Source organism: Aristolochia californica, unplaced genomic scaffold (genome assembly GCF_029961685.1).
Source record: "Aristolochia californica isolate CCGP_79_NKW_82.1479 unplaced genomic scaffold, dmAriCali1.0.hap1 SCAF_10, whole genome shotgun sequence".
In the NCBI taxonomy this organism is placed as follows: Eukaryota; Viridiplantae; Streptophyta; class Magnoliopsida; order Piperales; family Aristolochiaceae; genus Aristolochia; species Aristolochia californica.
In genome coordinates this window covers 22,969,797-22,985,443 of record NW_027181771.1, presented here as the reverse complement: position 1 = coordinate 22,985,443, position 15,647 = coordinate 22,969,797, and the positions used below count along the sequence as shown (strand labels likewise).

The following is a 15,647-nucleotide window of genomic DNA, read 5'->3' as shown; positions in this document are numbered from 1 at the left end:
CTCAATATGCCCTACATGAGGTTGTTGTTGTCCAATCTAATTACACCCAATTAGCAACTCATGTAATAAGAAGAATTTTGTGGAAAATTATTATTATTATTATTATATTTCAAGGAATTGTACTCGAATATTGGATTTAAAATTTTTATTTACCTGAATAATGACTTTTTAAACTTTTTCCCAAATTAACTGATTTCAACCTTTGGAATCCTCATACGATCCGTCAACTTCCCACGTAGTAAAGCTTGTCCATATAGCACCATGCCAGCCCATCCTTTAAAACCTAAAATTCCTCCTTTCCCCATTATCTTTCATCTTTCCTCTTTCCTCTTTCCTTAATGGACATGCTGATGTGGCGCCATTTGGACAAGCTCTGTTGACATGGGCAAATATAAAAAAACTAAAGAAGAAAATATTAAAGGAAAAATAAAAAAATAAAAAAATTTAAAATACAAAAGGGAAAATAAGGATTATAACAAAAGTAAAAAATGAAATAATAATAAAAAGTGAACATAGAAAAAAATAATAATGGTAGGAAAAGTAATTAGTCATTAAAATAAAAAATAACTAATAAAACTAAAAAAATTATTTGAATCAATTAATAATGAAATAATTATTTAATTATATAAATATAAAAAGGTTATATTAATTAGTTAATTAAGTAAGTACTGCATGTTTGATTAAATAATTGATTAGTTATATAATTAATTATATCAATTGGCTAGTTAATTACCACAAATCATCATGTAATTGATTGTTTTCTGACCAAATAAGTAATTATTCAATCAGTAAATGTATTAAATATAAATTAATCAACTAGTATTAGTTGCAGTAAAATAGTAAATTATTCTAGTTCTTCATACCAACTCCATTGGAATGTGTTCCATTAATTAAATAATTATGTAATTACTTCTATTCAATTAAATAATTGATTATTTATTACATTAAATAGGTCAATTGGCCAATTTACTACCACAAATCATGGGTTTTTAATTATTTTCTTACCTAATCAATACTTATTTAATTATTAAGTATATTATTCTAATTAACTAGTATTAGCAATCATCAAATAGTATGTCATTGTGGTTCTTACAGACTCCATTAATCCTACAAAACAAATTAATTAGTTAATTATATAATAAGAATGTGTTCACTTAATTAGATAATTAAGTAACTACTACCTATTCGATTAAATAATTGATTTGTTATTACATTAAATAAGAAATCTTACATAAGAAATCTTTTGATTCTAACAGTTTTCTGTAATAGTGATTTACTTTGTTTCGTATTAGGAGTTCTATTCAAGTTTTAAGTGGATAGGTTAAATTTTATTTTAATTTTGTGAGTTTTCTCTATTATAAATAGAGAAACTATGTACTCATTACACAAACAATTAATTTTTTTTCTCTCTTAATATTTTAAGAATCTATTCCTACGCCTAATATTTTTAATGACTCAAATAAAAAAAATAGCAAATAAAACATAGTATCGAACTAAGATATCCAATTATAACTTCATAACATGAACTAAAAGCATGGTTCTCCTCATTTGTGCTAATGTAACTCATGACATTACCAGAGGATTTCATGAAGAACAACAAATAGAATAACCAGAAATGTGTCAGTACTTTATCATCTTGTGTATAATAAGTTAATCTTATAAAAAAGAAATATAACATGAGATGAAAAGCATATATGAAAGAGTCATATATGACCAACCAAGAAAAAATGTTATGACTTTGCTAATGAAAGAGTCATATATGTCAGTGCTATGTCATAGAAGAAGATGACCAACAAAGAGATGATAAGGAGAGTGACAATGGGTAGAACCAAGAGAGATTGCCAAGTAGTTTATGAATAGGCTTGTTGAAAATCAATAAACATTGGGATCAGGCGATATTTGTAGATGTAGGCAATATACTACTATCTCACTTTGAAGCAAAGTAGTCACTACAAAAAAAATCATAATTTGTTGCTGTTTTTGTGATCTCTTTGACAATGAGGGGGCGAAGGACATTATACATGCATAGAGAATCCATTTTTAAAAGATTTTTGGCGTGAAAAAATGTATGTCGGTTAGGCATTTGGGTGAGAAATAAACCCCCAAAAGGGTCGCCCTTCAATTCCCCGAAGGTCTCCTCATGTACTCACTTGTTCTTTCTGACATTTTTGAAACCTTTGCTTCTGTTGATGAGTGCTTTATTCTGGTTGACATCACATATGGGGCATGCTGCTGTGTGGATGATTTTTCTAGATCTTTTGATGCATTACGGGCATAGCTATTTAGTCCCAATAGATTACACCAAAATCCTTGCTTTATATATTTTCGTTGAAATAAAAATTGGTGTAGACCATATCATTAATACAATTAAAGCGTTTTTTGTGACAAAAAGATTGCAGTGGCAGGGACCATCCAATTCTCAGCAGTTGTGAGAGCTGTTAAATTTTCTTTAGTTGACTCTGGTATTGATATCATTGTTCCACAATCTAAACCTTTGTCTTCAAGGGAAGTGCATCTCCTACAATTCCTAATAGTGTTGCAGCTGATGTTGTTGTATTTGTTACAGATGGTAGATTCCATCTAGAGGCATTTATGATAGCAAATCCCCCATATTAGGGCATTTCGTTATGATCCATATCTCAAAGTTTTCTTCTTGGAAGAATATGATCTCAATGGGATGAAAGAAGCACAGAAAAAAGCTATATTGAATGCAAGGAAAGCTAAGTCCTGGGGTATTGTAGTTGGGACGTTCAGGCGACGGTCCATATATACCTCATGCTTCCAAACCCTGTTGGGCAACTTGTTCCCTAGATTGACCTGTTTGACCAAGAGATTGAACATTCTGTTGTCTTCTTCGAAGATCCAAATGTCATACTATCGAGCAATTTGTGGTCTTCTTACAGCCATTTATAATCTAAATCCGAGATAGTCCTCATCAAACCAAAAAAAATAAAATACCAAGTGGTGGATATTTATAACACCTGAATCTCCTTTCCACATGGTAAAATCATTCTATAGCACTTCAATAATTTTCAACAACATTCTAAGATATTTCAAAATTAACCAAACTATTTCCATTGTAGATACACTAAACACTGCAAAAACACACATATCAGGTCCAAATTTACCAAACATCCCTGGTAGAGAACCATATGATTTCACAATCACTACAAACTGTACCTCGTCAGTGATGGGGGTCGGGTTTCATTGGCTAATGGACGCCTTTGTAGGCGACTCAATATTGTTTCAACTGGACTCAACAACCTAAACCCTATTAACCCTAAACCCTAATTCTAGACCAGAACCTAAACCCTAAACCCTAACCTTAAAACCCCTAAAAGCACTAAAACCCAAACACTGAGAACCCTAAAAAATTAAAAAAAAAAAGACTAAACCCTAAAAATACAATAAACCCTAAACCTAAACCCTAAAATACCAAGCACCAAACCCTAAATACACAAAACCCTAACCCTAATCCAAATATTAAACCCTATGAAGACAAAATTGAACCATAAACCCCAACCCTAAATCCCACAATTAAGCAACAATTAATACACATTACGCACAAAAATTAAAATTAAATCAAATACAACACTAAAATAATAAAAAAAGTCAGGGTATAGGCATACCTTCTTAAATTTGGGGACAACCGTAGTCGAAGGGTGAAATCGAAGCCGAATCGAAGTAGAATTGAAGAAATCAACGGCGAAATATAAAAAATCAAAGAAAATTGAAATTGAAATGGGGGAAAATCAAACGAAATTAGGAGGTATTTTGGGCGAAGAGAGACTAGCTACAGGGAGAAGGGAGTGGGAGGCTGAGAGGACATTCACAACGAGAGGAAGCAGGGAGAAGGGAGATGGAGGATGAGAGCGAGGAAAACAATTTCGGAGGAAGAAGAGACTAGAGAAGAATTAGACCGAGAGAGGGAAAGTGTAGAAGAGAGACTGAAATGAAAAAATTCGACGAGGGTTCAAGGCATCCCATCCGCTTCATTTGAATGATTCTCAATATTCTACATAATCCGAATTCCCAAAATTAAATCGTAGAGATGATTTTTGGGTTCTTTTGATTCATCAACATGAATCATGCGCTAGTGTTCCACTAACAATGTCAGGAGATGAACTGAGTAATATGGTTGAAGTTCTTCTCCTGCATGAGTTGACTAAGCCCTCCTATTTGAACTGAAGTCAATTACTTTGTGTGTTGTTTTCCTAGAGTGAGCACAAAGGTGATCTGAAATTTGTCAGCATTAGCATCATTTATGCTGAAAATTCAATCATCTTCATATCTAAAAACTATTTTCTGAGCTAATGGGTTAGTTAATTGGATAAAGAGAATATAAACTGATTTTTATTACATTAACTGAAATTGCAAAAATGTTTTAGCTTGCATATCTTACTTAGAAGTTTTTCTTTCAACCACATTTATCAAAATGCCAAATTTTATTGATCGCACCCGTTTGTGTTACCCTCTCCATCCAACAATCCCTTGGCTTCCCTCTTCCCCCGTGTTTTGTCGGTCTTTTCCACATTCTTTCCATAAAATAAAATAAAAAATTAAAATCTTAAGAAAAAATCAAGATATTAAAAATTAAAAAAACACTATGTCATTGGATTAAAGAAATAAAACATTCTCTGGCCATGTCAAAACTTAACCGAACTACATTAACAATGGAAAACGAAACAAAATCGTAGTTTTGTCCCTCTTCTCTTCTACCAAAACATTTCAAACCGTTAAAAAAGAAAACAAACTATATATACAAATACGTTTTGTTGCCCCTAACCTCAATATTATGAGGGAGACATTAACTGGTGGCAAAGGAAAAAAGGGTAAAAAGGGGTGCAACAAGAGGACTTCTTAGAAGGTCACCCATCCAAGTACAACAGTCGCTAAAACACGTTTAACTTTGGAGTTTTGATGGGATTCAATGCATTAGTGTTGGTATGATCGCACCCGTTTGTGTTTCCCTCTTCATCCTACCAATCCCTTCCCCAACTTCCCTCTCCCCCCGTATTTTGTTGGTCTTTTCCATATTCCCTCCATAAAATAAAATTAAAAATTAAAATCTTCAACAAAAATCAGGATATAAAAAATTATAAGTGCTTTGTCGTTGGCTTAAAGAATAAAGCATTCATCAACCATGTTGAAACTGAACAAAAACTACATTAATAACTGAAAATAAAACAAAATCGTACTTTGTTTTCTTTTTTCCCATCTTCTCTTCTACCCAAACGTTTCGAATCGTTAAAAAAGAAAACAAACTATATATACAAATATGTTTTGCAACCCCTAACAGTAGCATTGCGAGGGAGAAATTAGTTGGTGGCAAAGGAAAAAGGGGGAAAAAGGGGTGCTACACGAGGACTTCCTAAGAGGTCAACCATCCTAGTACTAATCTCATCCAACCGCGCTTAACTTCTGAGGTCTGATGGGATCTGATGCATTGGTGCTAGTATGATCGCACTCGTTGTTGTTACCCTCTCCATCCTGCCAATCCCTTCCTTGGCTTCACTATCCCCCCGTGTTCTGTCGGTCTTTTCCACATTCCCTACATAAAATAAAATATAAATTATAATCTTATGCAGAAATCGAGATATAAATAATAAAAAAGGAGCACTATGTTGTTGGATTAAAGAATAAAACATTCATTGTCCGTGTCGAAAGTGTAGCGAACTACATTAATAAAGGAAAACTAAACAAAATCATTCTTTTTTTTTCTTTTTTTCCCCACTTCTCTTCTACCCGAAAGTTTCAAACCGTCAATATATATATATATATATATATATATATATATATATATATACAAATATGTTTTGTCACCCCTAACCGCAGCATTGCGAGGGAGAAATTAGCTGGTGGTAGTGAAAAATAGGGCAAAAAGGGGTGCAACACAAGGACTTCTCAGGAAGTCACCCATCCTAATTATATAACTAGAATGTGTTTAATTAATTAGATAAGTAAGTTATTACTACTTTTCTATTAAATAATCGATTAGTTATTACATTAAATATGTCACTTGGCCGATTAATTAGCATAAATCATTGGGTATTTAATTATTTCTTACTTAATCATTAATTATATGATTAGTAAATACATTAAATGTGTTATTTAATTAATCACAACCCAACCCTTGCCCCCCACCTAGGCGTGGGTGAGGATGTAGCTGAGGTGCGTGGGTGAGCCACATAGGCAAGGCACATGTGTAGGTGAGTGGCGCGTGTGCATTCAAGCTGTAGAGGCTGGCTATCAATTTCTTTGTCTCATTTAAAATTTAAAATTTTAACTCGGATCGATTCAAATGCTCTTGAATTATATTTTATGAGCTTATTTAGGCATTTGTGATAATGCCAAGTTTGAATTTAAATAAAGGGGTAAACCTCGTACTTAGGTGGGAAGATCATACTGATCCATGTAAGATGAAGGGATAAGGATTCTTATCCCTAGTTTGCATATAAGTAGGCTTTGTACCCACGAAAGTAAACCATCTTCATTTTATGCACAGAAGTTTCCCTTATTTTCAAAGGTCTTTTTTTTGTTCTTTTCAAACGTCTTGTATTTTTTTTAATTTCATATTTTTTTTATCACTTTAGAGCACTGGCTATACTTCCACTACCTACATAGAACAAGAGTGCACCTAACAGTCAGAGTGAGTTAAGTTGTTTTATTCACCAAAGTAGTATATGTTTGTGAGCTACCATTAAAATAGTTAATACACTTTCTTTTTTTCATGCACAAAAATTGGGCTTGTCTGCCTTTGAAATTGAAATGAGTCTTTTTTCAAACATAGACCATTTTGAAAGGAATATGAAGTTTTATCGTTTGGCTAGAGTGATGCTTCCTTCTCTCATATTTGCTATGTACAATTGGGGCCTCTTTAAAAGGAAAGGGTCACTTAATGGAGACAAGTAGAAGGAGAAGTTCAAAAGAAGAGGTGTTGAGAAGTAGTGGTGGTAAATTTCTTTTTTTAGAAATAAAGAACATCTAAGTATGGAGGAGGATAGGAGATGAAAATTTCTTTTCTTGCAAAAGTTAGCAGCTCCAATTTGAGGGGAGTGTTGCAAATGCAAAATGGAAGAGTCTAATATGATTTTCATGGTAAAGGAATCTCATGGTGGAAGAATTAGTAGGACAAAGTCATATTTGAGTCTCATGGGATAGAATCTTACATAAGAAATCTATTGATTTTATCAGTATTCTGTAATATTGATTTACTTTGTTTCGTATTAGGAGTTCTATTCAAGTTGTAAGTGGAACATGGGTAGGTTTAATTTTATTTTGATTCTGTGAGTTTTCTCCATTATAAATAGAGAAACAATGTACTCATTATACAATCAATTAATTGTTTTCTCTCTTAATATTTTACGAATCAATTCCTATGCCTAATATTTTTAATTACTCAAATAAAACAAATAGAAAATAAAATATAGCATAAAAATAAGATATCCAATTATAACTTCATAACATGAACTAAAAGCATGGTTCTCCTCATTTGTGCTAAAGTAACTCATGACATTACCAGAGGATTTCATAAAGAACAACAAATTGAATAAACTAAAATGTGTCAGTACTTTATCAACTTGAGTCTAATAAGTTAATCTTATAAAAAAGAAATAGAACATGAGATGAAGAGCTGATATGAAAGAGTCATATATGACCAACCAAGAGAAAATGTGATGACTTTCCTAATGAAAGAGTCATATATGTAAGTGCTATTTAATAGAAGAAATGACCAACAAAGAGCTTAATTATTACCATTTGGAGGAATAATATCGGAGGAATCAAAATTCGGAACAGATAAAGTTTGAAGAATTACAAAATAAACAACAATGCTTACTAAAACATGCAATGGAACGAAAAATTGAATATTTACCCATGTAAATAAATTTAAACAAATAAATCAGCATGTGAGTAGGCTTAGATTATAACACATAAATGACTTATATCACTTTATAATGGCATCATAAATTTATCTCTAAAGGAATTTTCTATTGTTGTAGATGACTAAAAATTTTTTGTAAATGTTTCTATCCAATCCAAATTATCCACTTAAATATAACAATTACCACGTGGGGTTAAATTATTAGATTTCTATGGATATTCACAAATTTGTATGTCATTAAATTTATGTGACTAAACTTAATGTCACTAGACATTTTTCATAATTAAGAATGTTGAGGTTATTACTTCATTATTCAAATGTAAACCAAAATATGATATCAAAATAATTGACTAAAACTTTTGCAAATTATTAATTTCTTATATATAGGTCATTCATAATATGCATAGAAGATTAAGTATGCATAAACCCAAAATAAATTTTTATACAGATAAAAATTAACTAACACTTGCATATTAAACATTCATATATGCATATCCAATTTTTTAACCCATATGTGCTAAAATGAAAAAGAATGAAAACTAAAATATTCTATTTTTCCTGTTATTTATATATGAATTAAATGTATCCAATGATAACATTGGGCTTGGATGGGCCGTGAGCATGTTTGGTGCTCTTGCACGTATAGTGGTGCGGGACAATTGGAGAGTACGATGTCGTGCTCCTGGCCTTGGCTGCACTCCAATGAGAGCACGGAAGACCGACGCACACAATATGGGTCTCTGCTCTATTCGCTCGCGTCGCTCTCGGCTGTTCACAGCCAGACGTCTAGTCCATTTGGGACTCTACTCACCATCCCCGCACCACCGTCTCCTTCCTCTGGTGTCATTGTTTCCGCTGTGCGTCCGATGAGCACAACACGTCGGTGAACACAGGCTTCCTTTACAGCGTCTCTCTCTTGGTGCTCTGTGACTACTCCTCTCAGCTGCACTTCGACGTATTGTCTGGTGTTCATTGCCACCCACTGAAGCAACCAAGAATCAGTTGTGCGCAATGCCGGTCTCCAGGCGACTGGAAGTGAGGAACGGGACCAATTGGGAGTCAGGAAGAAAATGCACACAAAATTTTGATGATTCGACACCAATGCACACAACGAGCCCCGTCGTTCATCTCCCCACGTTGATGATCCCCTCTGCAGATCCGAACGACAATTGATGGCTGGCTATGGACATTTTCTTCGACGGGCGCATCTGTTCCCACTAACATGCTGGCACCTCCAGCACACTAAGCGAAACCTACTCTGGCGCACCAGTGCAGTCATCTTGTTTGGCCGGGGACGCTGTTCAAAAAACATCACTGCCTCTCCTGGACGCTGTCTAGCCGGCGAGCGCCAGCGTGATTGAGATTCGCTAGGCACACAACGGATTGTCAGTCGCACGTGCCACCACTGGCTATCGAAGAAGCACAAGGCACATAAGGCCTCATCTTAAGTCTACATCCTCCTGTACTCAAAAACAACACGTAAATTTTTATTTTTTTTATGGCAGAATAAAAACATAGACAACATTTAACAAAAAAATAATGGAATTTTATTCAAGACGCAAGATTCCAAATGTAAATCAGAATTTCTAAAACAATATAAAATTCATAAAAAGAAAACTCGGAAACCCAAGATGCATACCTTCAATCATGGTAGACAAAATTCCAGAAATTTGTTGAGGAACGTCTTGTTTATCCAAACTCCCGTTGATGCATAAAAATCAGGCTTATTTCTTGTCCAAATCCCATTTAACGTACAATCCAAACTCAGGCTCACTATCCTTTTATCTATGGGAAACTACCTAATAATGGGTTAAACCTAAAAAAGGGAAACAACTATCAAAGGAGTCATGGGCCATTCTGAAAGGAGGAAGTGGAGGAAGAGTCATGAGATGCTTGGTAATGGGATTGTAGAGATAGTAACTAAGCTTGAGATTAGTGTGAATTTTCTTGCACTAGAAGATGACCCCATTGCATGAACCCATATTCTTGACGTTGTGATGTGAAGGGAAGACGAGGGAGTCTTGGAGCGTGAGTGCTCCTTTGTCGTCCAAGCGACAAAACATACATTCACATATGAAGCCATAGTCGTAGTATTTTCGATAGACAAAACCGATGTCAATTGATTTGGCAGTGAAAGAAGTTAACTTTCTTGATCATATTCTGCCATTTCTCTAAAATAGCTTCACACTTGAGTGTAATTTCTTGGGCAGATGTGAAAGAATTTCAAGTGAGATGCCTTTGTTGAGGACAGTGGAGCCTGGTCCATTGCACATGACTCTGTTGTCGAAACAGAGACGGTGTGTGAACAGAGTCCTTCACAGGAAGACTTCGTCTCTATTGCCAAAACAAGGACATTGCACGTAGAGAGTCTTGTATTTCATTGTTTGTTCACTATTGAGAACAATCATAATTTGTCGTATTTTTTGTGATCTCTCATTTGCTTAGACAAAGAGGGGGCAAGGGCACATAGTATACATTCTGAAAAAAAAAAATTGGAGGGAAAAAGGTACGTCTATTACGCACTTTGGGCGGTCAACCGGGAATGGCAGGTCTCCTCACTGTTGGCAAACCACGTGTGCTCTTTTGTGAATTGCGTGGAGACTTGCGAGTGGGGGTGGAAACTGGAAAGTTGCATAAAAGTATAGAAAATGCAAGATTTAACTGGCACTCTATTGGCTCGACATCGTTGTCATTGCCACTACTGGAGCTGTTGTACGACACTGCTGCCGTCGCCGTTGCTGGTGTTGTAGGGCAGGACTTCGACTCTATTTCCGAAATGGAAATAGAGTGTGAAACAGAATCTCTCGGCAGAAGAGAGACTCAAGAAGAACAATGATGTTGCCATCATCATTGTTGGAGTTACTATTTGTTGCAGTTGCCGTTACTGGTGCTGCTGTTTGATGTTGTTGTCGAAAGAACAAAGTCTGGGACTTACCGGAACAAAGAGGTTTACTGCACTTCCTCGGGATTTTGTATCGGTACCTATGTGTGCACTAGGAAGACGAAGCGGGGAGAGGTTTCGGTCTCACCGAAACTCGTTGAGACGACAAAGAGAGAAGACTCTCTCTGGTTGTATTTCTGGTGTGAGAAACAAATTGTATTGTGATTCTTCAACTGATCTATAAAATACTCTAAAGCTCTCGTGGACGTAGGCAATTTTTTGAACCACGTAAAATATTGTTTTGTGCATGATTACTTGTTACTTGTCTTGTTGTCATCGACAATTTTTTCCTAACAATTGGTATTAGAGCCGGAAGATTATAAGAAGTAAGAATGTGATCTTCAATGAGAAGATTGTGTACAAGTGATCTTCAATGAGAAGATTGTGTACAAGTGATCTTCAATGAGAAGATTGTGTACAAGGACAAGTCCAGTACAGTTGCTGAAGCAACTGCTCAGGAGTCTGACTTTGTCAACCTGGATGGCCTACTAGAGGCCACAGTGTAGTGCAGAGATGCAAATGACGAGGAGAGTGGGTCTAGTGCTCCCACTCCTATTATTCTACAGTCAAATCCAGAGTTGTCCACTCCAGTTGCTGCAGTTCGCAAATCAGTAAGGACTAATCATCTTCCACAACGTTTCTCACCTACTTTGAATTATATTTTGTTGACAGATGGTGGAGAACCATAGAGTTACGAAGAAACCTTGCAAGGTGAATATTCTAGCAAGTGGGATCTGGCCATGAAGGATCAGATGGATTCCTTGTTAGGGAATCAGACATGGGAGTTGACAAAACCTGCACTAGGGAAGAACCCTATTGATATGTTAACAAATGGTGTTACTCCTGAGAAATTGAAGTTGTACGCAGCTTCAGTTGGTCTTCTAGTATGAAGACAGGGGCAATGAGTTGCAGAGGTGGAGGATATCATGTTTGAGGAAGAGGGCGATCCAGTTGGTGTACCAGTCTCCAAGTGGGAGAATTGTTAAAGAATGTGTAGCCTGGTCCACTGCTTTGTTACCGAATCAGGGACGGTGTGCGAATAGAGTCCCTCGGCATGAAGACTTGATCTATGTTGTCGAAACAGAGATGTTGCACATAGAGAGTCTCGGAAGGAAACTGCGACTCTGTTTGGGAAATAAAAACCCTCAGGGTTTTTGAATAGGGTCAGGGCGAAAAACCTAGAGCGATAGAGGAGCTCACGGAAAAACAGATAGGGGTTTTCGGGAGACCTTCAGGTGACGTCGTGGTCAGGAGAAAGAGTGGTTAGAGGCTTGACGTCGTTGCCATCACCATTGTCGGAGCTGCAATACGACGCCGCTGCCGTTGCCATTACCGGTGTTGTACGACATGACTTCGATTCTGTTTATGAAATAGAAACAAAGTACGAAAGAGAGTCTCTCGACAGAAAGGGAGACTCGAGAAGAACAACGATGTTGTAGTCACTGTAGCAGGAGTAACTGTTCGTTGCCATTGCCGTTGCGGGTACCGGTGCAGCTGTTTGACATTGCAGTCAGAAGAATAGAGTCTGGGACTTACCGGAACAAAGAGGTTTACGGAACTCCTTTGGGATTTTGTATCGGTGCCTGTGTGTGTGCCAGGAAGATGAAGCGGGGAGAAGTTTCGGTCTCGCCGAAAGTCGTTGAGACGAAATAGAGAGAAGACTCTCTCGGGTTGTATTTCTAGTGTGAGAAACAGACTGTATTGTGATTCTTCAACTTCTCTATAAAATCTTCTACATCTCCCATGGATGTAGGCCATTTGCAGAACCACGTAAAATATTGAGTCTTGCATGATTACTTGTTACTTGTCTTGTTGTCATCGACGATTTTTCCCTACCAGCTTTCGGGCAAGCTGACCTCCATTAAAACAATATAAGAGTAGTAGGTCGATCCCCAAGAAGCAAGAATAGAGCAAGATCCGACAAAAAAAATGGAAAATGTGGACTAAAGGAGGATGGTATGATCCGGCAATTCTACAAGGCAGAAGAGAGCAAGTCCTACCTCAGTTATATATAAACCAAAGAGGCTACCTATTCTAGTCTGATTTGGAATCCTTGTTTCCCTAGAGTTTCCTTTTACGTAATACTTGCTAAACATGGAGCTCTTCTTTCCTTCCTTGATATTTCACTAGCTGGAGATTTCATAGTTGATAGTTTTTAAGTCATGATGTAGTACTAGCGCCAGTATTTTGAATTTTTGTCATCTATTGATGCACCTTGTTGTGCTATGGAGCAAAAGTTAAAGGATCGATTGAAAAAAGTTTAGAATTATGCAATTGAAATATAAATCTCAATAACTAAAATTATATTTTAATCTTCAACATGTAAAAGAAGAAATTCATTAAATATTACTTTGAATTGTTGTAGCTTTAAAATTTTTATGTACTTACTAGATAGATTAATTAAATATTAATTTATAGGTGGGGTACCATTGCACAAAAGTAAAATTTTCTCAAAAAAATTATAGAAATTGAATTGATCAAAATTTGAAATTTTAGTGGTTTTAAGAAATTCTCACTCAATATGCCCTACATGAAGGTTGTTGTTGTCCAATCTAATTACACCCAATTAGCAACTCATGTAATAAGAAGGATGTTGTGGAAAATTATTATTATTTTTATTATATTTCAAGGAATTGTACTCAAATATTGGATTTCAAATTTTTATTTACCTGAATAATGACTTTTTAAACTTATTGCCCAAATTATCTGATTTCAACCTTTGGAATCCTCATGCGATTTGTCAACTTCCCACGTTAGTAAAACTTGTCCATATAGCACCATGCTAGCCCATCCTTTAAAACCTAAAATTTTCCCTTTCCCCATTAAAACCCAAAATTCCTCCTTTCCCCATTAAAACCAAATTTTGCACACATAGGACAGGTTTTATAGAAATTTTGTGAAGTAAAGGTCTTATAGAATAATTCTAAGTTCTGTAAGTAAAGCATATTGGTTCATGCTGTATTTTTTACCCTTCAAGTATTTTGCTTGTTCCAATTCGCTTGTCATTGTTTTCTCTGGAAAAGGTGAGTCTGCCAATGATAACTGTCGTTACTTTCTTTGAAATCTTCTTTCACGTAGCTTGCTAATCAGATGGAACCCGGCACTGTTCTTTCCTCCAAAAACCCGAGACCCCCTCCTAAGCGTTTGTTTCTTTAGAAATCAAGTCCTTGATTCGATTCTTAGCAATGCTTCCCTCGATACTGCAGTTTCCCTACTCCCTTTAAATTATAACTTCAAAATTCATAAATCAATATGGCGAATTGTATCTTCCGGCACCAAAAGGGTCGCCCTTCAACTCATCAATGGTCTCCTCATGTACTCACTTGTTCTTTCCGACATTTTTGAAACCTTTGCTTCTATTGATGAGTGCATTATTCTAGTTGACATCACATATGGGGTATGCTGTTGTGTGGATGATTTTTCTGGATCTTTTGATCCATTAAGGGCATAGTTGTTTAGTCAAAATCCCTGCTTTATATGTTTTTGTTGAAATACAAATTGAGGTAGACCATATCATTAATACAATTAAACGTTTTTTTGTGACAAAAAGATTGCAGTGGCATCGACCATCCAATTCTCAGTAGTTGTGAGAGCCGTTAAATCTGCTTTAGCTGACTCTAGTATTGATATCATTGTTCCACAGTCTAAACCTTTGTCTTCAGCGGAAGTGCATCTACTACATGTCCTAATAGTATTGCAGTTGATGTTGTTATATTTGTTGCAGATGGTAGATTCCATCTAGAGGCATTTATGATAGCAAACCCCCATATTAGGGCATTTCGATATGATCCATATCTCAAAGTTTTCTTCTTGGAAGAATATGATCTCAATGGCATGAAAGAAGCTCAGAAAAAAGAAATATTGCATGCAAGGAAAGCAAAGTCCGGGGGTATTGTGGTTGGGACGTTCGGGCGATAGTCCATATATACCTCATGCTTCCAAACCCTATTGGGCAACCTATTCCCTATATTCACCTGTTCGACCAAGAGATCGAGCATTTTGTTGTCTTCTTCGAAGATCCAAATGTTATAATATCGAGCAATTTGCGGTCTTCTTACAACCATTTATAATCTAAATCCGAGATGGTCCTCATCAAACCACAAAAAATAAAATACCATGTGGTGGATATTTAAACACCTGAATCTCCTCTCCACATAGCAAAATCATTCTACATCACTTGAAAAATTTTCAACAACATTCTAAAACATTTCAAGATTAACCAAACTATTTCCAATGTAGATAAACTAAACAGTGCAAAAACACACATATCAAGTCCAAATTCACCTAACATCCCTGGTAGAGCCCCATAGGATTTCACAGTCATTAAAAATTGTACCTCTCAGTGATGGGGGGTCGGGTTTCGTTGGCTTATGGACGCCTGTGTAGGCGACTCAGCATTGTTTGAACTGGACTCAACACCCCAAACCCTAAACCCTAAACCCTGTTGACCCTAAACCCTAATTCTAGAACCAGAACCTAAACACTAAAACCTAACTTTAAAAACCCTAAAACCCCAAAAACCCAAAAACTGAGAACCCTAAAAAAATTTAAAAAAAAAACTAAACCCTAAAAATACAATAAACCCTAACCCTAATCCCGAAATTAAACCCTATGAAGACAAAATTGAACCATAAACCCCAACCCTAAATCCCACAATTAAGCAACAATTAATACACATTACGTATAAAATTTAAAATTAAATCAAATACAACACTAAAATAATAAACAAAGTCAGGGTATAGGCATACCTTCTTAAATTTGGGGAAAACCGTAGTCGAAGGGTGAAATTGAAGCCGAATCGAAGTAGAATTGATGAAATTGACG

The 15,647-nt window shown here is 35.8% G+C and overlaps 3 pseudogenes; 1 reads left to right on the top strand and 2 right to left on the bottom strand.

Annotated features, from left to right (window-relative positions):
* Positions 1-4,839: 4,839 nt before the first annotated feature.
* Positions 4,840-4,958, bottom strand: LOC137943334 (5S ribosomal RNA; annotated as a pseudogene).
* Positions 4,959-5,350: 392 nt separating this feature from the next.
* On the bottom strand, positions 5,351-5,469 carry LOC137943323 (5S ribosomal RNA; annotated as a pseudogene).
* Positions 5,470-13,913: 8,444 nt separating this feature from the next.
* On the top strand, positions 13,914-14,741 carry LOC137935368 (uncharacterized; annotated as a pseudogene).
* The last annotated feature ends 906 nt before the right edge of the window (positions 14,742-15,647 follow it).